Source organism: Opisthorchis viverrini (genome assembly GCF_000715545.1).
Source record: "Opisthorchis viverrini unplaced genomic scaffold opera_v5_28, whole genome shotgun sequence".
NCBI classification, from domain to species: Eukaryota; Metazoa; Platyhelminthes; class Trematoda; order Opisthorchiida; family Opisthorchiidae; genus Opisthorchis; species Opisthorchis viverrini.
The window spans coordinates 1,992,755-2,002,896 of NW_008751684.1; the positions used below are offsets into that span (position 1 = coordinate 1,992,755).

The 10,142-nt window shown below is 39.7% G+C and overlaps 1 protein-coding gene across 1 annotated transcript in view; it reads right to left on the minus strand.

Moving 5' to 3' along the window:
* Positions 1-9,867, minus strand: part of T265_02352 (hypothetical protein) — a gene marked incomplete at both ends in the record, with an annotated part of 65,038 nt that extends 55,171 nt beyond the window's left edge. The window contains one exon of the mRNA XM_009166566.1: positions 9,584-9,867. The remainder of the gene's footprint in view (positions 1-9,583) is intronic.
* Between the last annotated feature and the right edge of the window lie 275 nt (positions 9,868-10,142).

Sequence of the window (10,142 nt, forward strand, 5' to 3'; positions counted from 1 at the left end):
CATCGAGAGAAACAGAGTGTCCATTATTTAAGCCCTTTTTGCTACACACTCCTCGTTTTTCTAAAAAAAAGTCAGTTTACCAGATGGATAATATGTTGTTGTTGCAACTGAGAAAACTTGTTTTCCCCGCAGGCAAAGCTATGAAATGATATCCTGACTGGAAGTGCTGCTAAAGAGAAACCATAGCAGGAGCGTTACCTCTCCCTTATAGTCTGCTCCCGGATTTGCTTTTATGGGCACTTAGTGAAAACTGCTTGGTCATTAGTCAACGTACAGAACTTCACACATGTCAGCAACCTTCCACATCAGTTCTTCGTCTGTACCGGGCCGGTCGGTGGTACAAACTAACTACCCACACTGCATCAAACTTTGCTGTAGCTCGTCAGAGTGGCTTAAAGTCTACGAGAATGAGCTTGATGGAAGTTTGTCAATTTTGAGACACTACATCTTACACCCTGTCTGCAGGCAAGTACATTCTATCTTGCGTCGTTTACAGCAACCAATTTGCACAACTATCAAACTCATATTCAGTGTACAACAACTGTTGATTGAACGCACTGTTTCAAGGAATGGTCGAACACCTATCCAAATACCTTTCCCACGAGTGGAGAAGCGCAGACCTCAGGCTTTCTAAATCTCATGTAAAAAATTAAAGAAAACCAAATGACCGGTCTTGACCCATTTTCAAATGGATGTTTGCTGATGTAATAATTGGTCGTAACCAACTGAGATTCAATAGTTTATTGTACGCTGCGTTTCAAGACATTGACTGAAAGAACAGAATAGGTCAGATACGCTAACAAATCGTCCAAGGGTGGGACGAACAGAATTTTCGTAAAATATGCAAAATCTCGAAGAACGTAAGTAGGTATTGTTACTGTCCGTGTATGACAACTACAGTTTGGCCCCACCAAAGCTATAATGCTACAAATCAAATTCAGTTTATCCAGTTAGATCCGTTTCATAAATAGATCTCTTCACAAGCGAAAATGGTTAGTGTTCTCAGCAAGTTAGCTTACATAATTCATTACAGGCAGATGTGTATCCCTAAGTGAGCGTTTAAAACCAAATTTTCTTATTCATAAAAATGCCTCCACAACAAAAACCGTTCGTCATAAGTGAGGGGCTTTAAAGACAATTATTTACTTGCCTCAGTTCAGCGGTAGCTTTTTGTGCACTCACCAATCCTCAGTGCAATTTGTAAATCGAGTCATTGATCAATAACGAGAAATACCTTGACATACCAGACGTAGCAGTTTTATTGGCTATTCTCATAGTACTGAGTCTCCTGAAGTAAACACGTCAATCATGCATCATTTATCAGTAAAATACACTTATTCCATTTCTGCCGCATGTTTACAAACCCAGTGGTTGTCACACTCCACCACTACCACCTACACACACTTAGATTCCTTTACAAGCCTTCATCAATATCTGCTGTTTCGGCAAGATAAAAAGCAGAGTAGTTTATGGTCTACACACAACAGCTGAATGTCTCAAGACGACTAGTCGAAACCGTACCCCCCGGAGAAGAAATGCGGAACGTTATAAACTCTAGTTGAGAACATGTGCCTTTTTCGGCAGATCCTCCTCGTTCAAATGTACAGTAAAATAATAGGATAAGAAGTGCGAATGGAAAAAGCTGACTAACTGAGACTGATTTAGTAAGTCCCCTCCGATAAGTATCAAACTGTTAAGGCACCCTGGGATGTCGGAAATTTTAAACAACGTTCTAATAATACTCTGAGAAAAGAAACCTAACAGGTTGAGCACAGGAGGTAGAAGAGCTAAGTCTGTATAAGAGCTTCATGAGTGCGCGCGAAAAGACATCAAGAACCATGAAAGTGTAGGTTACATTGTCAGTGTTGAAAATACTTTGGGTGTGAATCTAAATTATATTTGATTTGATTTCCGATTCTGACGAGAAGCTTAGTTATCGGTAAACATACACAGATGATCCTCAAGCATTAAGCAGATTTTACTGGGGTCAAAAGCTGCAATTTAAAACAGACTTCCAGGATCCAACTTTGCATGGGCTTGCTCTCCAGGCAAGTGCAGTTATCAGTTCATCTGAAAACATATGCATTTAATAACAACAACCTGAGACACTATGGATCGACGTGATCGTTTTTCACTCGGTCTTGAGTGTGCAACTTCAATGCTCCAGCGTAGCAGCAAACTAGGATCAGCAATGGGAATACAAGCGTTTCACAAAGTGGCAACGTGTTTTTTAGTCGAAAAATTTTCGACCTGAATATACTTTTTCAAGGTCCCTTATGGAGATTCCCCGAGTCTTGCATACAGTCAAGGTGCAACTTCTATTTTAACCGTGTGGATTTCACTGATTGACGCCAAACATGCAGAGACAAGCTTTCAGTACAGTACCCACACCATCTGGTCGTACATATACCATCAGTACCAAATGGGAACAGGTGGCTAGGAGTAAACGTATGCACATCAAATAACAAAGTCGAGAGTCAGCTGATTCAGACATTGAATGAATAGAACCAACAATTAACTTTTCAGTAGCAAACGACTCTAAAGCCCATGATCTATTTTCACATTTCCCTAAAATTTCCTCCTAATGTGGAATCCTCTTCTTGTTTGGAGATAATTATCCTAGCCGTTGCGCATTCAGTGACAACTCAGCGCTATTCAGTTGAGGATTTACTCTCTTCTGCTCGTGCTTTGATTAGGAGTCGCCAACATTTTACTGAATTCCGGACTGTAGTGAGACGGACCGAGAGTTAATTATTCAGAAGATGTGTTTATGTTTTCCAATATCATAGTGTTGATGTACACCTTTTATTTTGCAAATAAAACTACCAAGCATTTGATCTGTTATGTTTACAGAAGTGCAGGGGACCTGGAGTAACCTGGGGAGCACAAACTACAACCCAGCTTCTAAAACACGTTTGGAAGACCTTGTTAGTGAGCTTTCTACCATGTGGGCGAATTCGGCAATCAGCTCAGGCCATTTCCCTTTTTGTGGTCAGTTTGAATGTCCTCGCACTCGCTGTGATGTCTGCCGACAAGCAAGCGCCATGTTTATTCAGTCCGCACTGGAGGTTACTGTTTTGCTTTGCTTGGATGTTGCACATTTTCATGTTTTAGCGGTGGTTTCCTCCAGGCGCTTCCATCCACTTTGTTCTTGGCCCATTCTTCGTAGTTTTCAGATTGAGCAACCAACAGAGTTCACAGGATAAAGCAAGACGTCCCGGCAAAGATCATTTTCCTATCAACAAGAAGCATCATGTTTTGTTTGATTCCAAACAGGGGTTTCCCCGTTGTTTCATATGCCCGTTGATTTCGTCAAACGTATGTGCCTTCGCGCCATGTGTTCTAGGAATACCTGAAACTGATACATATCCGAAATTCGCATAGACTAGAAATCTGGTTGCCATATATCGTTTGCTTCCCACATGAATGAAACTACCCTTCAGAATAACAGGCGTTAATCTGCTGACCGGATGGTCATCTCAACTGCCCCTGTCCAGGCTTGGGCAACCTAAAATTACTCCAGCCACCGTACTGACCTCGAGTGGCATGGAATCCATGCACCAAAAAGATGATACTGCTGAACGAAAAAATAACACGCCTGACGTAGGTCGTCAGTTTCTGCTGTACACCAGCTGAAGCTACCTGTTTACTCCATGGGCTGTCATGCAAAAATTTTAAATAAAAGCGGAGCTAATACTGCAGTTGTGGCTGAACGCTGTAGTTGCCTTTTCGTTCATTAAAAATTATGCCAGATCAAGTCAAATCCACTTAAAAATTCAAAAAAGTGCACCGCAACAGAAACTGATAGCATCGCGATGTATTACCGAATGCTTCAATACCGATGCACCGCGCGTGCTAAGTGTCTTAACATTAGTAACAGTCGCAATTCAGTCGAGCGAAGTTCAAGAGAATAGCCTATAGAAATCCAGTGCTGAAATATTGGCTATTTTGGTGTTGTTAGAACGGGGCGAAAGGATGTCGTCACTAGCTGTGGTAATTCTTAGAAAAAAAATTAAACCCTAAATAACGTATAATAGATTTGGATAACGACAAAAGGATGGTTATCTTATTGAAATTAAATCGAATGACGACATAAGCTCTTACATTGTGTCTAAGCAATCGATTGTTGAACATTATTAACAGAAAGCTGGTTACAATCAAGCTGACTGTGTGGACTGAAGCCAAGTAAAGTTTCGATACAATATATAAAGCGAAGAGTATGCAATATGTTTACTTGGATATAGATAATGTACGGATAAAAAAGGGGTGCAACTCAAACAAAGCAAAAAGCACCTTAGTGGAACGCATTTTCACTGGATTAGAGGAAGAACACTATAGTGGAATGGCTGTGCCATTCCTTGCCATAACATTTGGTGTTTATCAAAAACGCTCAGTTTCACTCCACTCCTGTTCACAGTAAGCAAAGATGAAGTTGCGACTCGAGTAATTAGTTTTTTATGAGAGTTCCTTACATACTGCATACACTATCAAAGTATACGGATAAAAATTGTCTCTTCCTTCTTCAGAACAAACAAGTGACAGGACCATAATATGAACGACTGTGCAGAATTCTTACTCAACTTCACCGATGCCAACGGACGCTGGAATGCACACGAAAAATTTGCTACTACTGACTAAACTGCGACCGAATTTGCCGCCGCATATGTATAACAATATACTGTGAAGCAATCTGAAGGATGTATCTAGTATTATGCAAATTTTGATGGAATCTCTTTTTCAGCGACCGGCTATTTTGGTCAAAGAGATTGAGGACAGGGATTCATCCACCAAGGTTTAGAAAAATTATTGACGCATTGGGAAAAACCGAGGAGAGTCATCGTAACGAAATTTATTGGATTACACAACTGTTAGCAGTTTGGTAATTTTTAATTGCTCAACATCAGTATTGCTCCCCAGCCCATGAACATAATGTAAATGGTACGATCGATGTTCTAAACAACAGTGGTTGAAACTTTGGCTTTTTGCTAAGTCATGTTCCTTCTACAAAGCGTTAAAGATTTGCACTTCGAAGGCACTACCAGTTTGTAGGATTACTGCGGTGTAAACAGGAGTTAGTATGTAACATTTTATGCAGTCAATAGTCTAAATAGCGATGGAATACACTACAAAGTGTAGCGTATATATTGGTTATGGTGTCATCACGGCGGTCGCAGCACAGATGTGATTTTGCCTGGTTTCACCTCCAGTTAATATAGGGATTGAGGAAAGCATTCAACTTGCTGAAGCAGAGTGTCAAAAATAGATGCCATCAATATCCTAATAAAAATTAGATGTAAACGTGTTTGTAGAATGACTTTACCAATGTGTTTGCAAATAGCGCTCTAATCTGTATTGACTCGGGTTGCCAGAAGTTAATTCGCTCTCACACTGGACCTTCTTTGAATCTTCAAATAGCTTTCTCTAAGGACTAATAAACTTGCAATATCAACCTACGGATTGTAAAGATAAACAAAAGTACTGAACGGTTAGACGTAGAAACAACTTGCATCATGATATCTGCTTGCGTGTTGAACTAAGGATCAGCCTTACCGCGAAAAAGTATAGGATGATTTGTATCTACTTCTGCTCAATGCGAATAAGGAGGTATTTTCGTCAATTTTCGTCTATTGCAGAAGAGCCGAAACACTATACGGAGTTAATTGCGACATTTGATCGTCCGCACAACGTCTTTCAGTCTGTAGGCAAACGGGTATTCAGGCGGACAAATTGCGGTTCATCAGGATTTCACGGTTGGAATTTTTCATTCTCATCACGATAAAATCACTGTGAACCAAAAATGCCTTAATTGGTGAGTGAAAGTGAAACTGAATCGTCATTTGAACGGCTTTTTTTGCTAGCAACAAACAAATTCTTAATTTACCATAGAAGGTAATTCAGTCAGATGCCACTAACACACTGTATATTGAGAAAGTCTATGCCTCTACCTTCACTATCCAAAACGAAAAGCGCTCTCAATTCAGTCCTGCTAAAATCTAATTAAAGCCTTTATTACATTCGCTAAGGAAATTAGTCCAAACTTCTTGTGATTGAATCTTTAGATTCCGACGTCCTGTTCGTTTTTGCAGAGAAAAAGCAAGGAGAACTTGATACGACTAACTTTTTTATTTAACTGGTTTTTGGATTTTATGTAGGTTATGTTTTTTCCAGCTTTTATTTGCACCACTTGACGTGGTCACCGACGATAGGTTGTCAATACTTCTTCTATTGTCGGATATGTTTATTCAGATGAATCACCAAACCATTTGGTTTTGGGTATGCGATTGCGGGTTATTAAAATAAATGTCTTTTTAGAATTTAAGAACAAAGTAGGCCCTTCAACTATACCACTTTATCAAGTAACCTATTGCCTTGGCTTACATTATAAGCATTAAAGACAGGTATCAAACACGTAGTTGTATTCTCACTCAAATCATGGGGAATGACTTATCCAAATATAACACAGAGGTTCGCTTTTCGCATTCTTATAATGGACGGGTTAGCCTGACTGCTTCAATTCGCTTATTTGTAAGGAAAAACACGATGTTTACTACCAGTAAAAAGTTATGAAAGTGCTCTTGTCAAGCAATGTCTAAATTGTGCATTGTTTAAAATAAACCAAATCAACCTGATGTTGATAATTAAAGACGCAAAAGCCTTTGATAACACTAGAGCAGAGACTTTTGTCAACATGGAAAAATTGTCCATCGCTGCTATGTGAAGGCCAATTATGTAATGCTTTATAGAAGCTAAGAAAACGGGCATAGTGGGCATGTGATATAGAGCCCTTATTGATTTTCTGTTGTACGTTTACTTTATATTCCCCATCAGCATTCTACGTTAGACTGTATTGATCCCAGACATCTTATTGACAGATAATCAACAATTATCTTAGACTACACCAGCGAACTGGTTGATGAAAAAAACAATATCCATTCCTTCGGGTCTACAATCGACCATGGTGCAGCATTTTGCTTCACAAATATTCTGCTTGCACCCTGACCGTCGGCGTTTGTTTCCTTAGAAACAAAAGCAAAGTTTGAAGACCTCTATGCTATCTGCGACCCTAAAATACCTACAAACGTCTAGAGTAGACTGGTCTATTATTGATCTACGTTCCATTTAAACGTTACTGCATGATATTTGGAGAACTGATTGCAACCGTTTATCGGCTACCTGTCAAGGCATAACCATATAAATTTAACAAAGAATCACAGCGGTATACAATCACAAGAAATAATAAAACAGTGATCACAAAAGTTTACTACTAAATGCTGCCCAGCCTTTATGCCAAGTTTCTTTAGATGGAATATGAAGACAGATAATCTTGGCGATCCCTTCGCACACGGCTTTTATTGTGAAGCACCTCAACTTGATAAAAAATGTGCCTAAATTCTTGGTATCTATAGAAGCATTGATCTTTACGCGTTTTCTGCTAATAAATTATGCGTTCGTTTAGACCTGGTTCTAGAATACAACCAGGGGTTTTCGGTCAACGTCCAAAAAGAACAGAGGAAAATTTCTCCCTCAGTTGTGTCCTATTTTAGGCTTCTCACACAAATGCGCTAGCATGTAAACGATGGACGTTGAAACAAAGCCGAAAATGGGAGTAATTTTACAAGAGTTATCTTGTCTAGCGTCAGTGAAAGGAAGAGCCTTCCAAGAGTTTGAATCAATTCTAGACTTTTTTTGACGAAAACGTCAGGGGGCTAAATTAATTTCACTCATTTCACAATAAGCTCTTCAATAAATACGTAAAGGAAGGAGAAGTGTAAAAATTATAATATCATATGGAACAGCGGTTATTGCTAAGGGAGTCTCCAAAAAACCGAAATCCTCTTTCAAGGAAATTTTCTCTTATTATTCAAAACAAATAAACAAGATTTCATTGTAATGTACTACTCATAAGGTTGCTGAAAATCCATCGACAGCCCACGACCGGTTTCGCCCTACTTGGGGCTCATCAGGTAGGCGCAGTCCCCTGGTTTCCGTCAAACTTATGTTCTACTTGAAACCGAATTGCACGAAATTAGCGAATATGCACTCATCGGCAAAAACTAATTTTTGTTTTTTCGAGAGACTCACCTGGAACCCAGCTGAATCTCTCGTTTGTGATGTTCTCAGGCAACTGAATGTGCTGCACCAGGCCACCTCATGTTTCAGTCGCTACAATATTTGAAATATTGCGATATATGTATAGCTTTGTATTGTACTTCTCATAAGGTTGCTGGAAATCCATCGACAGCCCATGACCGGTTTCGCCCTTTTTGGGGCTCATTAGGTGGGCGCAGTCCCAGGGTTCAGTTGAGTCTCTTGAAATACCAAATTAGTTTGCAAATGGGCGTATATTCACTAAAAAAGATTTCACTTTTTAGACCCTTAAATCTTCATATTACATCCATCTTTTGTGGTTGACCCTAATCTCTATGCCATTAAAAGGTGTTTAAAATGTACTACACAGTTGTTTTTAAGCCTATATCGCCTTACTCAAGCTTAGGCACTGAACGCATGTTTGGAACACTTATATTTTTGGCTACAAGTAATCATAAATTTCGATATAGATGCCTTTTATTTTCCTTGCGTTCCCACCGGACAGCCAAGTCATCTCTTACAAAGATTGAGACTTCCTGTGATGGGAACCCCGCAAGTAGAACCTGGCCAAACGTGAAAACACAGTAGTGATTAAATAGGTGCGTGCAGGAAGCGTACACATCACCGTTGCTGTACTGTCGGTGATCTTGATGAGGAGCTGCTTTCGCGTCTCAACCTTTTTTATTTTTAGCCCATGGAACTTTATTTGCTAACGTAGGCTTGCGCCATAAATTGAGAACCATAATCATTGCTTCCACCAATTAGTTCTGAACTCCGTAGATGTTTAAACCAACCTTCAATCAGCTATATATTGACCATGATAGGTATGTCGCCAACCAATTACGCTATCCCTATATGTTTGCCAAGAATGTGAATTTTCTAAAAATTACTAAACGACTGCATCACACGCAGTTTCCTCAGCGTCACGGGCAGATAGTACAGAGTAAATATTTCTCACCTAATGGTTATATAGGATTAGGGTTATGCTGCGATTCATCGGCGCGTTTAGAACACCGCGAACTTCCAGCCTTGGAGATAAACCAGAAGTTGCACAATTAACCGGACTGCTACCGGTGTTTCTATATAAAAAGTGGTGTTTGAACTCGATATGAGGCTGGTCTTTATGCCCTACATGGCATATGTACGCATAATGCTTGATTGGCCATTACTAGCAATGGTCAATAATCCATGAGCATTAAAAGACTCAAATTATATCTGAAAAAATGCTTCATGGATAGTTCAAAGTCGCGCCGTGATTGTTAATCAGGTGAATTAGAGGACTGGAAGCACGATGGTCAATTTCAATGGTTTGAAATGAATCTGAACGTAGAAGACTGGATACTGTATGTTCACTAGCCCTAAGAATCTCCTTTTCCATTTACCAGCGCATCCGTCCAATGCGTAAACAAGTCTAGGATGAAGTCAATGCCGTTTAAACTATTAAGTAAAAAGTCAGTGAGGTAAATCTGACGTGTCGCAAAAATTAATCACTCACCCCGGGCATTGGCCTGCCAGCCACCTTTGAACGATTGTAAGGAATATAATTCCTTGTTCCATCCATTTTTATCCAATTTAAGATAAGATTTCTCAGCGTCTGGACGGACTCTTCAATTTCGCTTAGTATTTCACCCTCCACTATCCTCCTCCACTTCCAACCATTAACAAACCCGCAACAGTCTGCACAAACGATCCTTCCAGTGAAATACTCAGATAATCTCTATTGTGATAAAGCTCTCTAGCTTTGCAACTATACAAAAGTGCATCCCAGTTCAATTCCACCGCGAAATTCCAATTACCTTTCAAAAGTACGACTTGGTTTAGAGACCATTTCTCGATCAATTAAAACAAAACTTTCAAGATTTCCTTTCATCCAGCTAAATATAACTTTCGTGTAGCTTAAGCACAAGCGTAGTTAGGGTGCGTTGTGATGTTTTACACCATGGCGGTAGTACAATTTGTTCTCCCTTCCCGCTTTTATCTATTTCTTCAACCACTATATCTTCATGCCGATCTCATATTTCTGCCTTGACCTCTCAGATGTTTACGCGTCTTCC